Here is a 21,432-nt window from a genome sequence, read left to right as displayed (position 1 = left end):
ACATACTGAGACACGCAACATTGAATTAGGTTTTGATGAATGTAAGCGTGTGCAATGGTGAGAGTTTAAGCGTTAGCGTGATTCATTGGTAGGATTTTGCGGCTAGATGGAGGGAGAAACAGAGGTGAGAAGATGTAAATGGGCACTGGGGAGACAGGATGGATGCTCTGGAGACTTTGAGCTTTATTGCATGTGAGATTCAATCCCATATATGAGATTTTATTAAATTTAAAAAATTGCTCTGCCAGGCGGCGACAGTTGGGGATTGGGGCGGGGGGGGGGGGGGGGGGGGGGGGGGGATGGGAGAAAAGAAATAAAATATGACTGATGTTTCTTAAAGTGAGGCTGAAACAAATGGGCCATGTACAGTATATGCTACGTGCCTGTAAATGATTGTTATATATAGTATTGTGATATTCAACATGCATAATATTGTTATCCTGGACATTCATGTTCCTGAGGTAAAATATATCACATATGGAAGACAGTTTTCTTATACTGCATCTTCTAAGGGTTCTCCACAATAAAGTCAACTTGGATCCATTTTTAATGCAATATTGGACAAACTGTAATAAGAAGCTCATCAATTGAATGTAATATCTGTATGTATCTTCCTAATTAATGTAAAAGCACCATTGTGTGTTGTATATTAATAGTGCTTTGTGGGATTTGCGTATTATATTCAAGAATTTGTATGCTAAGATGTAGCTCTTATTTATTATTTCGACATTCAATAATATGCAACATGAAAAAGGCCTGAGCTTAGTGCGCATCTATTCTCCTGGATTCATCCATTCGTTCCTTTAAAATTCAGCATGTAAGCAGGGTCTTAATTAGGTAAATGTTTAAATCGTGTTTTAATGAGCAGGTTTATGGCAAAGCTATAGATAAGGACATGGCTATAAAGTCCTATTCGAGGACATTAAAAAGAAGTACAGCAAGAGATAACTGTATTTTTTTTTCTTTCTTTGGTGTGAAAACCTCATTCCTGAGATGGATATGCTGTGAAACGGACTTTAGTTTACTGTTCAGTCTGGTGAATGGAGACTGAGGGTCAAGCAAGGCATCTATCAAGACTAAATTGTCCAGGCGCAAAAAGGCTGACGTCTTCCAAACCTCATCCAGAACCTCGAAAAATAAAAAAAAGTGACAGAATCACACGTCCTTCTCATCTTGATAGTAATTTGTGTCAGCGACAAATTGACTCATTCTCAGCGTAATGGGGTTCCCGTGAGATGATGTGTCCCATGAAGCTTTCACTCAACGTCCTTTCAAGTTGTCATCTCAGGAAAATCGACTGCGATGTTTCCATCCCGGTTGGAGATACTCCATTTCTCCATTGTGCTGCAGAGCTTCTGATCTTTTGGATAATGAATTTAAACTGTGGGAGATTTTCAGACATTCAGGCAGGATTCAATGGCTAATGGCTTTTTTCACAGTGAGTCCCCGGAGGAAGGGGAAGATTCAGACTGAAATGGTGGTGAGTTATTTTGTGTCCCTCCCGGTTCTCAGCATCACTTCACTGCACTCTTCATCTTCTATCTTAAATTAAACCTGCTCTCTGCGTTACAAATAAAACAAGCCACGTTCTCTCTAGGTGTCTTTTTTAAGGTTTTGCTCTGATGGTCTAATGGCATTCATGTTCGTCATTACAGGGAGCAAAACGCAGAAAATAAAACAGGAAAGCTATCCCAGGGTACTAGGCTCAAATTGGCAATTTCTCGCTCACAAATTACTTCCACCTCCTCCATGCTTGCTCATTCACTTGCTCATTTCTGAGCACCCATCACTGCTCTCATCTTCCACATCTCTCTATCTGACAGGCTTTTATTCCCAGAAGGATGCTGGATTTCGGGCTTGCTGTGCTTCATGACAAATCCCCATTTGCCAGGTTGAGCTTCGGATTGGCCGGAAGGCAGAAACCTAAAACGAGACAGCAAGACACCAGTGTTCTGTATGGATTTAATATTATTTTTTTAAATTCCGAATTTCTATTCTCCAAGAAAAACAACATTCAGTTTTCTGGCTAGGAGGGACGTGTTCTTGAATTCTTGAAAAAAGGCCTTACCTGAGATTTCCTGGAATGAAAGCAATTTCAGTTGGTTCAGAAACAAATATGATCAAGAGGTGACAGTACTCTATGCTTTCTTTGGGGTCTTTCCTTGGTATGCAAAAGTTATCTCTCAGGAGGATTTTTTTTTTTTTAATCTACTGTAAACTGTGAGACTGTAACCTCGAATCTTCCTGTCTCTCAAAAGGTCAAGTGATGTATCTGTAAAGTCTCTCAAACCTCCAAAAGGTCAAAGGAAGCATTTTGAAGCCCTCTGCCTATAGCATTTAATGAGAGTCCTTCTAGTAATGTCTGTTCACATGGCGACCATCCTGGCAACACTCCCAGGAAGTTATTTTCATTTGTACAAGACTAGGCTATCTACTTGAATAGGGACTGACCCATAAACCAGAAACAGATCGACATGATGACCTTTCAAACACCGATTTGAAATGGCTCTTAAAGTTTCACAAAAAATGCTGTAAATGATATGTGGTCTTTATCTCAAATAACGCTTTTTATTTTTTATTATTATTTATTTTTTTAAATAAATGTACCGTATTTGTTCTGGCTTTTGTTCATACAAGCATCCCTAACTCAACAAAGCACTTTATGTATTAGAATTAATAGGCCAGGTCTTTTCTGTGCATGTCTTAACCAACAAGGAGATTTGCTCTTTTTACTAAAGGGTGGGATTTATGTAATAGCGCTGCAATATTCAGCATTGCCTTATTAATATTTACACACTTTTCTGTCTCTTCTTGCCATCTCCCTGGTTTAATCCAGACTGAATCTAAAAGCTCAAACTCTGGTCCTCCAAGCTGTATGCAAAACAGATTAACTTTGACAAGGCAGCAGAATCGCATGGCGTTTCTAACTTATTGGCAATTTGTGTTCATGGAAATGGACTCATTCTTGGCTGATGTAATGGCTGTTTGAGTGAAGAAACCTAGTTGAAAAAGCACTTTGAAACCATCTGAATGAGTAAATACATTTAGCTTTTTCACTTTTTATTCAAAGAATCAAGTGAGTTGTATAGTGTATTGTGTGTTTTTTTTTGTAGACTCCAAGAACAGCACTATATACATCCATCAAAGAGGTTAAATCCTTCTGGCCTTGGTCCTGGTCCTGCATTGTGTCTGTGGTGTGGTGTGGCTGTTTTTTTGGGGGGGGGGATTTTTGGAGATGTTCCCATTTACTTGCTGACCAGTGGCCAAGACAAACACTGGGTAATCAGTCAGTTACCCAGAGAAGATTCAGTACATCCCTGTTTATGAATCATTCCCAGACTTGCTCACAAACACCAACAAACCAAATCACTGGAATGGAGTGTTGTACCTACGTGCGACGGTTTTGAAGTCTCTAGAATGGTTCTCTCCTTTCATACTGGTCTTCTCACTCATTTTTCTGAAGCCTGGAAACCACAGGACAGTATTACATGATGGTATTTGAAGGATGTTGGTGTTTGATAAAGAGAATATTGGTGTTTACTGGTTAATGCTGGGAAATTCTGGAGAATGCTGATGGTCATGGAGTACATTGTGTGTGGAAAGATGGCGTACGTTTGCAAAAGTTGGAAAAAGTTGAATGCTGATGTTTAATAGCATTTGATGGAGTGTGGTGGTGCTTCTAAATGAAATCTTGCTGTTTATTGGGCAACATTAGAGTATGTTTGGAGAATGGTGGTGTGTTTTGAAGAAAATCGATGTTTGATGGTGAATGTCGGGGTTTGATGGTGAATCTCAATGGGGAATTTTGTTGTCTCTTGGTATATGAAGGAGGATGTCTGTGTTTGTTAGTTTATTGTTGGACGAAGGTTGATAGATAATGTCAGGTCAGTATCGGCTTAACTGAAATTGAGTTCGGCCATTAGTGCCTTATAAAAACCCGAGGCAACAATTCACACAAGCCCTGCATCAATCTCCTGCTTGGCGTCCCCACATAATAAGTGAATCTCTCACGTTCCGCAATTTGTCGGATTGTATCTCAGACACTATCATGGTTCTTAATAGCTTATCTGCCTGTGAAGGGATAATAAATGAAAATTGTGACCGTCTTTCAATCCCCTGTTAAGAGCACAGCCTAATGTCCTGCCTTATTCACCCAATGAGATTCCATGCTGCTGTTTGGATAGTAAAAAAAAAACACCCCAAAATGTTGCTCTCACCCCGGCTTTAGCCATTTTAACAGCCTCTGGGTTTTCCTTCAGTCGTATGAATTTTTCATGCGCTTTTTAAAGCAGAGCTGTGTGTCCGACACTCATGGGGACTCTCAGTGTGAGGGATGTGGAGGTACTAATGATCAGCTTGAGAGTCTCCTAGACTAAGATCAGCCTAGTGGAGGTGGAGAAGACATGCATTCTCTTGCTCTCTTTTTGTCTCTCACGTACTACCTCTTTTTCTACCACTCAATCTGTCTTCCAGTTTCTCACCCAGTATGTATTTCCTTTTCCTGTACCTCTGCCATACACCTGTCTTTCTCTTATTTGTTTTCACATTTTAAGGCTAAGCAAGCATTATTATTCAAATAGAGCAACAACCATTGTTTTGGTTTATTAGCAGCCCCGTAGATAAGAGGCACAAGAAGGGGTTTCATTTGCTTTTGCTAGAAACACCACCTGATTGATGGTGGAGGTGGGGTTTTTCATCAGCGCTTTCAGTGGTTTAATGGAACTCCAAACTCTGGGTAACTTTGTAGCTGCTTGGGGCAAAGGCAGATCAGAAGTTAATGTTCTTTACTACAGCTCAGCATGATCCATAGTTTGGATTCTGCCTGAATACTGTCTTGCATGGCTGCTTTGATAAAAATCCTCCTCCAAACTGGCAAATGTAATGGCACTAATAGGGTTTTTATGTTTAATCGAGTTATTGAACATCAGAAATACACTGAAATCGAGGAAAAAAAGAACAAACAATGGGATGTGTATTACATAAGATGGGTGAGTAAGGTTTGTGCATGCTTTATCCACTTTCTTAGCAAAGCTCACCAAGAGAAATGTGTATTTGCTTAAGCGAAATGGGGCCTTAAGTCCAACAACTGTTCAATCTGCTTACCAAAGCTTACCATCTACCTAACATTATGTCACAAGCGAGGCCACTACCTTCTGTAGAGGATCTGGTTCATTTCGCTAAAAAAAATAAATAAAGAACCACTTACTTTCACAGAAAGAACTTGTTTAAGCTCTGAAACACTCATTCAAGAAAATGTTGTACAGACATGTTGAGATCCAATCAGATTTTGAAGGTTGTGGCCAGATAAGTGTACAAAAGATATTTCATGCTCTGTATCCTGTGGGTAGAACGTCTGAGACTAAGAATACAATGCAACTTCAGTCAAGTCAAGTCAAGTGGGTTTTCATTGCCATTCCTCTTTATAGCTTCGATACATTGAAATGAAATGACGTTCCTTCAGGACCATGGTGCAACACGGAACAGTACACAAGACTATAAAGTGCAATACACAACTGTGTGAGATGAGTACAAAACAATAAATACACAGAACAAAACACTAAATACACAGGACAATAGATACACAGAACATGGACTAGTGCATGTGCAGTGGTATGAGTCTTACTGGGATAGGTGTTCGGCTAGCCCAGATGAGCGTTGGGAGGCAGCAGGGTGTTGAGTAATCCGACTGCCTCAGGGAAGAAACTGTTACGGAGTCTGCTGGTCGTGGCACGGATGCTATGGTACCTTCTGCCAGATGGCAGGAGGGTGAAGAGTCCATGAGAGGGTTTGAGGGATTTGTCCGCAATACTGGTGGCTTTGAGGATGCAGCAGTTGTTGGAAGAGATGTCGATGGTGGGTAGAGAGACCTTGCTGAGCTTTTCATCTGTCGAAGGCTGTGTAGTTCCCGTACTACACGGTGAAACAGCTGGTCAGGACACGCTCTATCATCCCTCGGTGAGGATGGGAGGGGGGAGTTTGACGCTCTTCAGCCTAGTGAAGGTAGGAAGTGAAGGTGCTGCTCGGTCTTCTTGATTAGGTAGGTGGTGTTGAGAGTCCAGGAGATGTCTTCAGTCATGTGCGCACCAAGAAACGTGGAGATTTTGGCTGTCTCCACAGTTGTTCCATTGATGTGCAGTGATGTACCTGTACCGATGTGAGATTTGAAATGATAACTCAATTCCTTAGAAAAAACTGCATTTGGGCTAAGAAATCTTGGAACAGCCGATCTGATGGTTCTGGGGTTTCCCATGGTGTTGGACAGATGGACAGTACTAAAAAATACCTGTTTAACAAATGATCATTATATTAGCCAGTGTTGTGTTGGCGTTAGAATGGATTCGGATGATAATATATTTCCCAATTTGATTTATGCAATTATTTAGTTATTTCATGAAACTGTTTCAATACAATTGTATTACTGAACCAAACAATGGGCCTTATTACCCAAACTTTGAGTAAAGATATGTGTAAATGTTTGTTTAAGCCAAACCGAACAAAAAAATTACGCCACATTCTAAGTTTTCAGAAGAGTCATTTTCTTCGTAATCGTATGTGTATGTTAAAATGAAAATTACATCATCCTTAAATTACTGGCCGTGTGCACGCCACAGCTGATTTGTGTTTGGTGAAGCCCACAAAACTTTGTAGAGTGGAAAGCGCAAACTGGCTACTAAACAGAAAAATCATTTTAAAAAATAAATAAATAAAAAAGAAAGAAGAATTTCTCCGAGGCAGAATTGAAGTACTTTTGACTCTCATCTATGAGAATAAAAAAATATTATTTAGCAACATATCCAGCAGAGTCTCAGGCCCTATAAAGGCCAAAATATGGAGTGCAGTTGCCGAGGTGAATTCAGTGTCATCCATCCAGCGCAATATAAGTGAGGTGAAAAGAAAGTGCTTTGACACAAAAACTGTGTTCGTTTTAGAATTGACCGGATACCGTAGCGAACAGAACCGACTTACAAGCCAGCTTTCATCCTCTGAAACAAAAAATCACACCAATCTCTAAATATCTGTTGCCTCCTAAGGGCATCATGCGCTAACTCTTCCAGTAATATCACTTCTGCCATTTGCACCATCTCATCCTGTGGCTTCCATCTGCACAGATCCATCCATCCTCCTTTTAGACATCGGCATTTCCATCCATCCCTCCATCCATTTTCTATACCGCTTATCCTACAGGGTTGTGGGGAACCTGGGGGTCTGTCACAGGGTGCATATGGCACAAGGCGGGGTACACCCTGGACGGGGTGCCAATTCATTACAGGGCAGAATCGCGTACACATTCACACACTACAGACACTTTGGACATGCCAATCAGCCTACCATGCGTGTCTTTGGACTGGGGGAGGAAACCGGAGGAAACCCCCGCAGCACAGAGAGAACACGCAAACTCCGCACACACACACAGGGAAGCGGCGGAAATCGAACCCCTACTCTGGAGGTGTGAGGCGAACGTGCTGACCACTAAGCCACCGTGCACCTCTATTGGCATTTCATCTTAATTAATCAACTAGGTTTAGTTGTCCTAAAATGGATTTGACGTGATGATGGGTCTAAAAAAGATTCACCTTGTGTGTGTATTTGAAACGGATTGAAGTGCTTTGAACTTGACAGCGTAATCCGTATATAAAAAAATCCAGTAACTCATCGCAAATGAGAAGATTCAAAGCCGAGCAGTCGAGGTTCAGCATCAATTAGTCAATTTACACACAGGCATAAGATACGAACATTTTTCCCGGATTTACAGGATTTTTCACGAATACCTTTTTTCCGTGTAAACGCTCCTACAAATGATTTACGCATGAATCAGTTCGTCTCCAGCTTGATAAATGAGCTCCATTGTCTTCTGTGTCATGCGAATGTGTCATGATTTTATCATGCAGTTGAGGACTATAAGCTTTCTAAATTTGTTAACATAATCATTGTATTGTATCTTCAGTGTCCAAAGTGTCCGTAGTGTATGAATGGGTGTGTGAGTGTATATGTGATTGTGCCCTGCGATGGATTGGCACCCTGTCCATGGTGTACCCCGCCTCATGCCCGATGCTCCCTGGGATAAACTCCAGGTTTCCCCGTGACCCTGAAAAGCATAAGCGGTAAAGAAGATGAATGGATGGATGGATGGATGGATGTATCTTCAGTGCTAAAATTTCAGCATGATTCCTACCTTTTCACGAGTAAAGCTAGTCATCTCTGTTTAAAGGTGTTAAAGACACAAGAGTTAGAGTTCAATTACACAAGAAGAGTTCTAGGAATATAATCGCCAATGTAAAATACGTTGAAATCAAAGACGCATGCCTTCTGCCAGAGATTCACTGGCATGTTCTTTCATTCTATTTTATTACGTATGTGTATTGAAACGCCTTTGTGTGGGTTTACTATTCTCTGTTCTGTGTAGTCAAGAAACATTCCTCAGACGCAAATAACACACCACTCTACAACCTAAATACAACACACACATGAGCCCAGTAGCAAACGAAAGACAAGGTCAGTCTGATTTCTCCTCAAGCCTCAGTCCTGCATGCTGTGTAAAGCCACAAGCTCATGATTAAGGCACATGCCAAAACATAATTACTGAGTCATCGGGAAAGGATGCTGGCATACGGAGAGAGAGACCGAGACTAAAATACAGTATGGATGTGTGTGAGGGTATGAACAGGCCTTGAACTGGTATTTGATTTAGACGTTTGTTTTTATAGTATGTATCCAGAGCGACTTACAGAAGTGCTTTATAGTGTCTAAGAAAACGTATCTCTTGGGGATACGAATCGATAACTAACGTTTAACTAACATTATTTACTTTCATAGTTACAGTAGCGAAGTGACTAATGATATGATATGATATGATATGATATGATATAAACATTGGTTATGGGGGTTTTTATGATTCAATAAGCATCCAAAAATGTATTCATTTAGTAAAACTGGTAGGGTTTTTGTTATACCTCAGTGATGTGCAGTTATTGAAGCTGATTGGTCCAAAGGTGTTGATTCATTTTCTATAACAGTAGCTTTGACGGTAGTGCAGCTACAAGACAAATCACAAGTGTATACTGATCAGCCATAACATCCAAACCACTGAGTGAAGTGAATAACAAGGAATCTGTCAAGGGGTGGAGTATATTTATCAGGTCGCAAGTGAGCAGTCAGTTGTCAAAGTTGATGTGTTGGAAGCAGGAAAAATGGGCAAGCATAAGGATATGAGCAACTTTGACAAGGGCCAAATTGTGATGGCTGGATGACTGGGTATGGGGATCTCCAACATGCCAGGTGTTGTGGGGTGTTTCCAAAATGCAGTGGTTAGTACCTACCAAAAGTGGTCCAAGGAAGGACAACCGGTGAACCGGAGACAAGATCATGGCCGTCCAAGGCTCATTGATGCTCATGGGGAGCAAAGGCTTGTCTGATCCCAGAGAAGAGCTACTGTAGCACACATTACTGAAAAAGTTAATGCTTGCTATGATAGCAAGGTGTCAGAACACACAGTTGCCGTGTATGGGGCTTGCGTGCTGTTGCATGCTGACCCCGGACCACCTCTGAAAGCGCCTGGAATTTTTCCATTGATTCATCAGACCAGGTCACCTTCTGCCATTACTCCATGGACCAGTTCTGATGAATCACTGCAAAAAATAGTTTGGGAACATGACAGAGTTCAAGGTGTCGCCTTGACCTTGAAATTCCCCAAATCTCAATCCAATTAAGCATCTGTGTGATGTGCTGGACAAACAACTCTGATCCAAGTCTAATCCATAGAGGCCCCACCTCGCAACTTAAAGGACTTAAAGGATCTGCTGCAAACGTCTTGATGCCATATACCACGCCACACCTTCAGAGGTCTTCTGGAGTCTGTGCCTCGACAGGTCAAAGCTGTTTTGGCGGCACGATATTAGGCAGGTGGTTTTAATGTTATGGCTAATCTGTGTATTTTGACGCACTCGTTCTAATATGTCCTCTTTTCTATAGTGACAGCTCATTTATGGGGACTTGCATGCCAGACGCTCTACATAATCTAAGCCTAATAATAATTCCAATCTGTCAATGTCCGCCTAATCCCGCTTCTATGTGTCTAGGTGCCCGTTTTTTCCTTCTTCTCCCTTATGTTTATTTTATGACATTTTTTATCCACAACAACTGCTATAGGGAAGTTTTCTTTAAGGAGACATTTATGGAAGGAGTCTCCAGTGTCAGTAGGTTTTTTGACATCGTGTCTTTAGGACAGAGGAGTTTGCAGGTTTCTTGGTAACATGACAACATGTCTTATTAACTTAGAAAATCATTTGTCCTGCACACATACCGCAGTAATACATGTAACTATAAAGGGTTCAAAAAAAGTATGATGTGCATTAACGTTCAGGATGTGCTGTTATTGTAAGCTAATCAACTTTACTTCACGTCTGGTTGCATCACACCATCCATCAGGGATTATTTCCTTATAACAGCACACCCCCAGGTGTTTTATTCCTTACTTAATCCTGAATTTTGTGGTTTCTAAATGTTAACTAATGCAGCAAATATTATGAGTTAATGTCACCTTAATTTCCCTTAAACTAACCACGGAAAGTGTGTTAATTAAGACTATATACACTGTCTTAATTGTATTTTATTTACTGTGTTCATTATTTGTAAAAAAACAAAACAAAAACAAAAACGAAAAAACAAACAAACCAAAAAACTATTTCACATTTAAACTAACGAGAACATACAAAAGTGCTTCAAAAGTGCTTACCAATTGTTTGCTACCAAACAATTGGTAAATTGTTACCAATTTACAAAGAACTCTTAGAATTCTAAGCGCGGTAAGAACGCCGCTGTTGTGTTGGCTTCGTGAGCATGAAGTCACTTCAGTCCTCTGAGGATGTGGAGGATCGTAGGTAATAAATCACGTCTCCCCCGTGTGGTGCATGGCCACGTTAATGAGCTGCTGTATCATCACATGCACACGTAGGCACCTCTGGCACAAGACATTAGCATCAGATCACACACACACACACACACACACACACATCATGCACAAACTTTACACAAACTTTAGCAAGCGCAAATACATCCACGGAAACACGACAGCAGCTACATATCTACACCACAATACATTATAAAAAGTACTTTTTTACAGTACTGTACTGTATTTACATTGATACCGTAGCGCTGTTGAACTCTCAATTCTGATTGGTCGTAAGGTGTAGGGATGGGGCGATATCTTATCGTTCGCGATATACCGGTAGAAATTCTTCCCACGATACTAACGATAAAGCCTCGTTATTATAGGTCACGTGCAGAGTGCGAACGAGTACGGTGGAACGTGGACGTGAAGCCGAGGAAGAGTTTATCGCCAAACGAGGAGCTACCCTATTGGCAGATAATTTTTAGATTTTGATTGATTTATATTTAGAAAACAAGATATAATATCTTACGTCATTTTACTTATCTAGTAAATGACAACAACAGTGGTGAATGGTACTGTATTAATAGCGTCACTGATATCGTTATCGTGATAAATACCGGAAAATATCACGATATAGTTTGAAGTCCATATCGCTCATCGCTAATGAGGTGTTGGTTGATCGTCTATAACAGCAGTTCTGACAGTAGAAAGGTCACAGGTTTATATTCATTATATTCATTATTCTTCACTCCATCGTTGATTATTTTCCTATAACAGCGCTCCACCCAGTGGAGTTTTATTTCTCACTTGAGACCCTGAGCGTCACGCCGAGTGCATGGGAGAGTCCAGACAAAGTATTTAGTCAGTCACTCCATGCCATCTCAGTGTCACGCTCAAAAGAACTGAAAGAGGGTTTGTTTTCTGTGTGCGACTCGTGGGCTGGGGTTTTGCAGTGTAGAGTCCACAAAGACAGTACATAACAGAAAAGTCTTGTTTGGACAGCTTCCTGAAAAACTCTAATTGGTTGTATCTAGAGCTGAAAACAGTCCAGCGTTAGCTATGAAAACAATTCGGGAATTCCATGTCTAAAAATGAGCTGTTTCGTGGACGTTCCACAACATTAAGTGTAAATATAAACGGATAAAAGTGCCAGTCTGAGTGCTTGGGAATTCTAGTACATGCGACATGGCCAAAAAATGGTTTTAGAAAAGCTACAAAACTATTGATTGACACATGGTGATACAAGTTTCTTCGTTCTGTATTGTCTAGTCCTGATCCATCTTTCTACCCTGACGAGATCTGCAGTTCTTGTGGGAATTACACCTGCATTTATCACTTATTTCACGCCCCGTCTGCCTAGATAAGGGCCCGTCTTTGAGTTATCTCTACGCTTTCTTCCATTTTGTTTTTCCTAAATGGGTTTTGGGGCACTCGGCCAATGGTAAAGTGGGAAATAACGGCCACCAAAGATTCCTGATATCAGAAAATAACAGACAGATCGGAGCGAGAAAAAAAAAAAACAGGATGCAGGAGTTATCTTGTTTCTGCCAAGTCAATTTGCAAGGATGGAAAAGAAAAAAAAATAGCCTTTGTGCTCATTCACAGCTGAGTGATGATGAAAATAGCATATCAATAGGCTAAATGATTGTTGTTATGGTTACTTCCCAGTGGTTGTTATCTCGCCGTGTTCTTGCTGCGTTTAATTAAAACATGTCCACACACGGTAGCCTTTAAAACGCGAATCCGCATCATTCAATTTGAAAGATTAGCAGTGTACGGTGAAGCGTCATTTTTAATCGTTGTCAAGGTTACGTCCTTAGATTGGATCTATTGATTTAAAAGTGGGATTAGATTTTTGACCGATAACAATGGAAATCAAAGCAGTGAGGGTTTTTTTTTTTTCTGGGACTGGAAAAATTGGATGTAATTTACTCAATAAATGAAGCTTATATTCAATTATACTCTTGTATTATTTTTGGCAAGTACAATATACCGTAACATGCTACTATTACCCTGAGGTGTTCACTTTTTTTGCTCTCCGAAAAGCATTTTCTTTCCCGTAGGTGTGTACGCTGTTAATTTGTTGCCAGACAATGTTTGCACAAATGTCATTTTCCGAACAGCGTGTCGCGGGTTGCGAGACATTCCTGCAGGCTGGTTCATTTCCAGCCGAGGAGCTGAAGATTGATTTGTGTAAATGTACACGGATGGCGAGTGGCATCTCGTTTCGGAAAAACTCGAAAAGACTCCTCGTTTCGTATAATTGGCTTTTCCTGAGTACTCTATCTCAACTAGATAGAGTATTAATGAGAAAAACAGCTTTTAAAGATGGGCCAGTCTCCTGAGAGTGATGATGACAGCGACACAGCTGCAGGAGTCTCCTTCATTCCTCTCTCTCACACACACACACACACACACACACACGCGCGTACCCTTCAGCGCAATACCCGCTTATTAGCAGCCCCATCATTTTGCTCTTTTTATCGCTTCCTCCTTCCTGATCTTCTTCTATCCCTCTTCTATCTTTTGCCCCTTTCCCAGCACAGCTGCTTGCAATCAGAGCTGGCTCAGACCACGATCCCAGTTCTCAGTCAGTGTTCAGACTGAACAAGCTGTTCTGTGTTATGTGTCCATTATGGCCCAAGACGTCAAGAATGTTTCTGAGATGTTACATATTTTAACGGCAGACCACAGGGGACTGAAGATCTTCTCATCGTGATCACATGACCATTGCTAGGGTACAGCAACGGGTTATCACGCACTCCCAAAATCATCCCTACCAACTCAAACTCAACACATCCAACAGGAAATGGAAGAAATCCCTCAACTATCCATCCATCCATCCATTTTCTGTACCACTTATCCTACACAGGGTCAGCCTGGAGCCTATCCCAGAGAACTCTAGGCACAAGATGGGGGACACCCTGGACGGGGTGCCAACCCATCGCAGGGCACAATCACACACATTCACACACTCTGGACAATTTGGAAAGTGCCAGTTCACCTACAACACATGTCTATGGACTGGGGGAGGAATCTGGAGTACCCGGAGGAAACCCCTGAAGCACGGGGAGAACATGCAAACTCCACACACGCAAGCAGAGGCGGGATTCGAACCCCAAACCCCGGAGCTGCGACGCAAACGTGCTGACCACTAAACCATTATGCCCCCCCATCCTTCAACTAATAAAATAAACAAAAACAGCTAACAGTAAATTAGCAAAGAAATTAAATAGCTAACTGCACCTTCAATATTAAGAATTTTTTTTTCTAGTCGCTTCGTTTGGAATTTTCTTAAAGACAGTAAGGCATAAAAATGCCAAATTTGGTAGAAAGGTCCAGTGCTATGAACTCCCACCAACCCCCTCACCCAACTGCCTAGCAAATCAAAAATCCATATGGATCCATCCATGTAGAGGTGTGAAGTGGAAAATGCCACATCTTAAACCCCCCCCACCCGCCCCCCTCGGAGTAGACCGCCTGCTGGGATAAAAATCCTGAGCTCAGAAAGGCTGTGCTGTATCACAAATCCCCTCTCTCAGTGTGTGGTACAGTTCTGAGCGTTACGAGAGCTCCTTATGTCATTTTGTTTCGCGTTCATGTCATCTGCTTTTGTTGACTTTGCCAAGGGCTTTTGTTTCTGTTCTAGTCCTGTGCTGTCGCTGGTGCTTTTCACAATTGTATTCATCTGTTCTTTGTCAAGTTCTTGATTCGTTTGTTATTTATTCCCTCCTGAGTCTCATTGTGAAGTCTTATCATGCGTTTATGTATCATAATGTTCCGAGCCTTGAATCTTTTTTGATTTATTTTATTTTTATATTCCAAGCTTACACCTGTCATTGTGTTGTCATTTGTGATGATGGTTTATCCCCCGTTCGATGCTGTCTGCCTGTGTTTTGAACCATGCTGTTGATTTGGACAATGATTCTCAGATTGGCCCAAATGAATACTACTCTGAGTTCACGCTCTTGCATCCTGCCTCCAATCGCACCTTACACGTGGAGGCTATTCAAGCTCTTCTAAGGAGCAGGAGTAGGAAAATTTAATACACGTCTATTTATTTATTTGTTTGTTTGCATGTACTGTATGTATATATGCATGTATGTAAAAAAAAAACAACTTCTTTTTCCAATGTCCGGGTAGCATCTCGGGTAAAGCCATACCTGTGAGAAGGTTTTCAGTGGCTGCTTCCTAAAAAAAAAACGTAAGGTCCTTAAGAAATGATTCATCAGTGCATCAGACTCAAGAGTGTTCTCTTATTAAGAGTAAAAAGAAACACTAGCACGCCCACAGTGGTTCAGTAATGGCCTTCATTTGCTTGTCATTTTGCTGTGAAACCATTTACACCGCTGTGTTTTTTGTTGTTTTTTTCCAATAGAGTTGTACTGTGTGTGTTTGTGCGTGTGTATGTGCTTTGTGACACATTTACCTTATCGAGGGCAGTTCTGGTCCTGGTTGTGTATTGTACAATAAATCCCCCATTTGTTTGATTTTTGACCAGGACAGACGGATGCTGTTCTTCCAGTGCTGAACTTCCTGTTCAGTCTAGACGCTTTAAAATGTTTGTAAGCTGAAGGATAATGCATGGTGGTATGGTGGTTAGGCTGGACTGGACTAGGAATGTTGGACTGGAGTAGCATGGACTTATCTTTGCTTCCTTGACAGCAGATATTTTTTAAGTAACTGTATGTAGTTCATGTCTATACGTAAGACGTCAGTTTGAACTGGTTATGTTTTGTCTCATTTTGACACTTTAGCACTTCTTGACTAACACTATGTAGAGATTTATTTTGAATTCAGTGTGTCGAAAGTAAAGTCATTTCATTGTTTATTCATCTTTAAACATTAATACTTTCAGTTGTTGGGAGTTATTGGATCCTTCATTTTCTGACCTGCATATTGTCTTGAGTCACACAACAAAAACCTTGTATTTATACTAACCTGCATTACTACATACTACTGCATACTACTACTAGCTAGCTAGCTAGATAGATAGATAGATAGATAGATAGATAGATAGATATGTAGGTAGTTAGGTAGGTAGGTAGGTAGGTAGATAGATAGGTAGGTAGGTAGATGGATGGATGGATAGATAGATAGATAGATAGATAGATATGTAGGTAGTTAGGTAGGTAGGTAGGCAGATAGATAGGTAGGTAGTTAGTTGGATGGATAGATAGATAGATAGATAGATAGATAGATAGATAGATAGATAGATAGATAGATATGTAGGTAGTTAGGTAGGTAGGTAGGTAGATAGGTAGGTAGGTAGATGGATGGATAGATAGATAGATAGATAGATAGATAGATAGATAGATAGATAGATAGATAGATATGTAGGTAGGTAGGTAGGTAGATAGATAGGTAGGTAGGTAGGTAGGTAGATAGATATGTAGTAGGTAGGTAGATAGGTAGGTAGGTAGGTAGGTAGGTAGATAGATAGATAGATAGATAGATAGATAGATAGATAGATAGGTAGGTAGGTAGGTAGATATGTAGATAGATAGATAGATAGATAGATAGATAGATAGATAGATAGATAGATATGTAGGTAGGTAGGTAGGTAGATAGATAGGTAGGTAGGTAGATAGATATGTAGATAGATAGATAGATAGATAGATATGTAGGTAGTTAGGTAGATAGATAGATAGATAGATAGATAGATAGATAGATAGATAGATAGATAGATAGGTACGTGGATGGATGGATGGATGGATAGATAGATAGATATGTAGGTAAATAGATAGATAGATAGATAGGTAGTAGATAGATAGGTAGATGGATGGATGGATGGATGGATGGATGGATAGATATGTAGGTAGATAGATAGATAGATAGAAAGATAGATAGATAGATAGATAGAAAGATAGATAGATAGATATATAGATAGACTCTATCTATGTACAATTTCAAACAAAACTGTTCCATTTTTAAAGACATCATGCTGTGAGTGCGGATAGCCAATCAAGTTGCAGCCTTTAAGATTCTGAAGCTTATGTCCAGATAAGTGTACAAAAAGGTTTAAAAGTTGAGCACTAGTTTCTGCAGTTCCTGTAGTGCCATATAGTTCTGTATAGCTCCATATTGTCCTACATTGTCCTTATGCTCTGTCATACCACAGTGATGCTGAATTCTCAAAAGTGATTGGTCAGAAGGTGTTGATTCATTTTCTATAAGAGCAGGTTTACATTAATGCACTTGTTCTAATGTATGGAAGGCAATGCATACTGTTTATATAACATCTATGTAAGGAGTCTCCAGTGTCAGTGCTTTGTAACAGTCAGTTATTTTTCCACTATAAAGTCTTGAAAGTCTTGAAAACAGAGGACTTTATGCGCTGTGGTTACGGCAACAGTGCAAGGTGTGTTTTTGTTGTTGTTGTTGTTTGTTTTTTGTTTATTTATTAACTTAAAGAGAGAGGGGGAAAAAGAAAGACTGGTGTTGTGCATTAAATGTAGCTGAAAAGAGATGAAAAGTATGACATAACGTTCTTGAATAAATTGAAAACTTTACTTGTTGACAAATTGCTTTGGGGAATAACATGCTATTGTTATTGGAGAATATTCAACGCATCCCACCACCCTGTCGTTGATTCTTTTTCCTGTAACAGAACATCCCATTGTGCTTTATTGCCTACATATAGGAGATCATTATTGTATGGTGCTATTTATTATAGACGAGTATGTCGTAAAGTATTAATATCGTTAACATGTGGGATATAAAATTACTGAAACAGACAAACAATACTGTACACTATTCGTTTACTATATGAGGGTAAATATATTGCTGGCATCATCTGTGCTCATCTTATCAATTAAGAATTAAGACCATATTTATGGCTTTTGTATCTCTTCCAGATACCTGCAGCATCTTCACGGTTATCAGATGGAGTTCTGCTCGGCAGAGATAAAGAGGACATGAATATCAAACAGAAACACCATTTTAGGCGTATTTTTTCTCTTTAAATCCGTTTTATGTTTCTCCACACACCTGAGGGAAGAACCTTGGCTGACTTTCTAGAAAGGCATGTTTCGGAGTGAATTCAAACAAAACCTGAAACCTCTGTAATGCAACACGCTATCTGCTTTTTTCCACGCTGAGAGTAAAGCCTATCACCTCTTTACCATGACAAAGAAGTCAGCCAGCGCCAAGGTTTTCAGTCTCCCATGCTGATCGTTCTTGCTTAACTCGAGTTAACTAGAGTTACTAATCTTAAATAGAGTTACTACACTCTAGCGTCTAACCCTTTCTTTTTACTGCCACGGTTGGCAATGATCGAATATGAGTAACATGAACAAGTGTTCAACCGTGTGACCCGTCATCCCACCTCGCTCTCTGAAGGCTTGTTTTAGAACAATAAGCCTCAAGCATCCAGTTCATGTACAGGAGAGGAATTGTGGGAGGATTAAGTTGTAGAAAGATGAATCATGAAGGAAAGGAAAGGACTGGACATAGTTTCCTTTGAATTGAAGTCATTTCCAGGAATCTTTAATCTCCAGGCCACGGAGGAGCACAAGACTTTCTCCGACGCATGCTACTTTCCATCGAGCCGTGCTGTAAATCACGCTTTTGGTCTGAAGCCAGATCAGCACTCAACCAGTTTGCTCATCATTGGCTGACAAAACGAACATTTATAAACCGGTGCTTTCTTGATGTAATGTCACCGATGCTGTAAATCACACTTTTGGGCCGTGCAGTTCATTGGATAAGAATGGTCAGTGCTATCTCAGAAATGAAAGAGTTTTTACATTACCTTTTCAAAAATATTGCAGATTGTAGAGCATTTAATACGATCATAAACAACATACAGAAGTGCAACCTGGTTACAAAAAAGCCTTTACGTCCAAATTTAATACAGAACAATGGGATAACACTGACAGAAACATTTGCCTTGATGCCGTGTATATGGATAATTTTACTTTTATTTAGAAAAAAAAGGTTGTAATGTTTTTAAAGCCAGTTTTTAAAGTTTGACAAGAACCGCAGAAACCGATTGGTTGATTTAGGATTGGTAGCGAAGCTAAAATGAAAGAAAGGCATTGTTTATAAGATCCTCCATTCAGTGTGATGCTTGAAAGATGCTTGAAAATGGGATCCATGTAAGGAAATGTAGTAAAAAAAATGTTTCTGACAATCTTTTGACATTTTAACAGTAAAACGCCCCATAGATATATATATATATATATTTAAGACATTTACTCCTGCTTTCTTTCTACAACCATTTTGACATCAGCATGACAGAGTTGTAAATACTTTTATCAGTTTATTTGTTTTTTAATTTACTTGTTCTGACCCACTGTGAAGCAAAAATTCCGATTTTAATTCTATCGCTTAAAGATATAAAGGTAAATAGAAATATAACACAAATATAACACAATAATATAACACACCATACTTGCACTTATTGTCTTTTCTATTAGTTCTTATTCTCCTGAAGTTATTTTATATCTTTATTCATGGACTTGTGTTTGAACTCCTTGTCGTCAAGACATTAAGGTTCGGAGTCTATTGAATCTATTATACAAATCTTCCATTCATGCGTTCCCTTTTCCTGAAAGGTAATTTCGCTTTACAATAACAAGAAAGAGCTCCTGAACGGCACAACATTCAGGAGAACGTGCGTATGAATCCCGATGAAGCCACGGCCTTCTAAAATTGGCAATTGGTAATTTTACTTCCTTATTGCTAAGTGAAAAGAGAAGGAACAGTGAAGTATAAGAACGTATAGATTGCTGTGTACTGTAGACTATCTGTAGATAGTGCCATGGCGAGTGGATCATCGAGTGGGTTTTAGGGATTACGTTAGACAAAAGACGGCCAAATCCTAATAAATCCAGCATGCCTACTGTATGTCTCAGAGAGAACTCTGTTGTTCAGGGTGGTAGTCGGGTTATTAAGTCTTAATTTCATAAGACAGGCCTCCTCTTCCTTTGTGGATGAATTTTAGGATTATAGCATTAGAGTATAATAAATTGAGATGAATGGACAAATGGCTGCATGGTTCTGAAATTTTTTTGTAGGAAATCATTTGCGTGTGCGCATGTGTGTGTGTGCCATCACTGTGTTCGTGAGTAGCTGTATTTGCTTGATTAATCATAAGCAGTGTAGCTGCTGTTGCAGAATTATGTATAATGATATCAGTGTTTGGCTGCTAGCATTGCCAGAACATTCTGGGAAAATGATTAAATCCTTTCATTTTGTGAATAAGTCTCTCCATCTATTCAGTGCTAATTTGTCTGGTATGATCTTTTGTTATGTGCTTGTGGGATCACTACCAAGCTCTTTTATAGTTTTATAAGACCAATTTTTAAAATGAGAACACTACGAATCCAGATGTTGGCGTGTCATACCTTTGTTTGCGCGTGGTGAAGTTTCTAGACTGTTCACCTCAATACACGCTTGTTTCTTCTGGCTTGGCAGTTAATATTACTATTGGGGACACATCGTGATATTGCCACTGGACTGATGAGATTAACCTAACCTTGCTGTTTGGTGGATGGTGTTGGTGTTTGTTGGAGAATGTTTTTGTTTTAGAACATTAATGTGTTTTTTTTAATTGTTTTTTTTACCGAATGCTGTGGTTTTGGATGGTGAACGTTGGTAGCTAATTGGTTTAGTGTTGATGTTTTGGAGAATTATGAGAGTTTCTTTGGAAAATGTTAGAATTGGTTGAAGAATATTGGTGTTTGATGGATGGTTTTTGGCGGTTGGAGAATCTTCGTTCTTGTGAACATTGGAGAAATTTGCTATGTGTTGGGTTGTGTTAGAATTTGGAGGAGAAAGCTAGACAATTTGTGATCAATATCTCATCTTTTAATGACGTTTCATGTTTTCTAAGGAGTCAGTTGGTCTTTGTTAGTGTTTTCTAGTGAGTAATGGTGTTTAGTAGAGAATCTTGTGATTTTCCTGAGAAAATATTGGTGTGTCGGTATTGTGTTTGTGTTGTGAATGTCGGTGTTTGATGGCGAATGTTAGAAGTTAATTGAGTTATTGTTAATGGTTTGGAAAATGTTGATGAATGTTGCCATCTGATGGTGAATTTTGGTGTTTGATGGTGAATGGTAGTAGATAATTGGGTTATTGTTAATGGTTTCTAGAATTCTGAGACTTTTTGGAAAATATTGATGAATGTTGCCATCTGATGGTGAATATTGGTGTTTGATGGACAGTTCTGGTGTTTGTTGGAGAATCTTTGTGAACATTGTAGAAATCTGTTGTGTTGGATTATGTTAGTGTTTACCGGAGAATGTTGGTGGTATTGAATTTGCATTTGATGGATAACGAGGTTGTTGTTTTTCTGACTCAAGCATTTGTTTGAGTCTTTGGTCTTTTTAGGGTGTTCTAGGGAATAATGGTGTTTAGTAGAGAATGTTGGTGTTTTTATCAGAAAATATTGGTATTTACTGGAGAATGCTGGCATTTCATGGTGAATGTTGGTAGTTAATTGGGCTAGTGTTGATGTTTTACAGAATTATAATACTTTGAATTTGTTGAATTCCATTGCCATCTGTTGGTGAATATTGGTGTTTGATGGAATATGTTGG

The 21,432-nt window shown here is 39.7% G+C and overlaps 1 protein-coding gene across 2 annotated transcripts in view; it reads left to right on the top strand.

The window, feature by feature from the left end:
• Nucleotides 1-21,432, top strand: part of LOC108256527 (mannosyl-oligosaccharide 1,2-alpha-mannosidase IA) — a 225,761-nt gene that overhangs the window by 86,947 nt on the left and 117,382 nt on the right. The gene's annotated exons all lie outside the window — the stretch shown is intronic.

Source organism: Ictalurus punctatus, chromosome 23 (assembly GCF_001660625.3).
Source record: "Ictalurus punctatus breed USDA103 chromosome 23, Coco_2.0, whole genome shotgun sequence".
In the NCBI taxonomy this organism is placed as follows: domain Eukaryota; kingdom Metazoa; phylum Chordata; class Actinopteri; order Siluriformes; family Ictaluridae; genus Ictalurus; species Ictalurus punctatus.
Note: the sequence above shows the minus strand (reverse complement) of the source record. Positions and strands in the feature narration are given on the sequence as shown.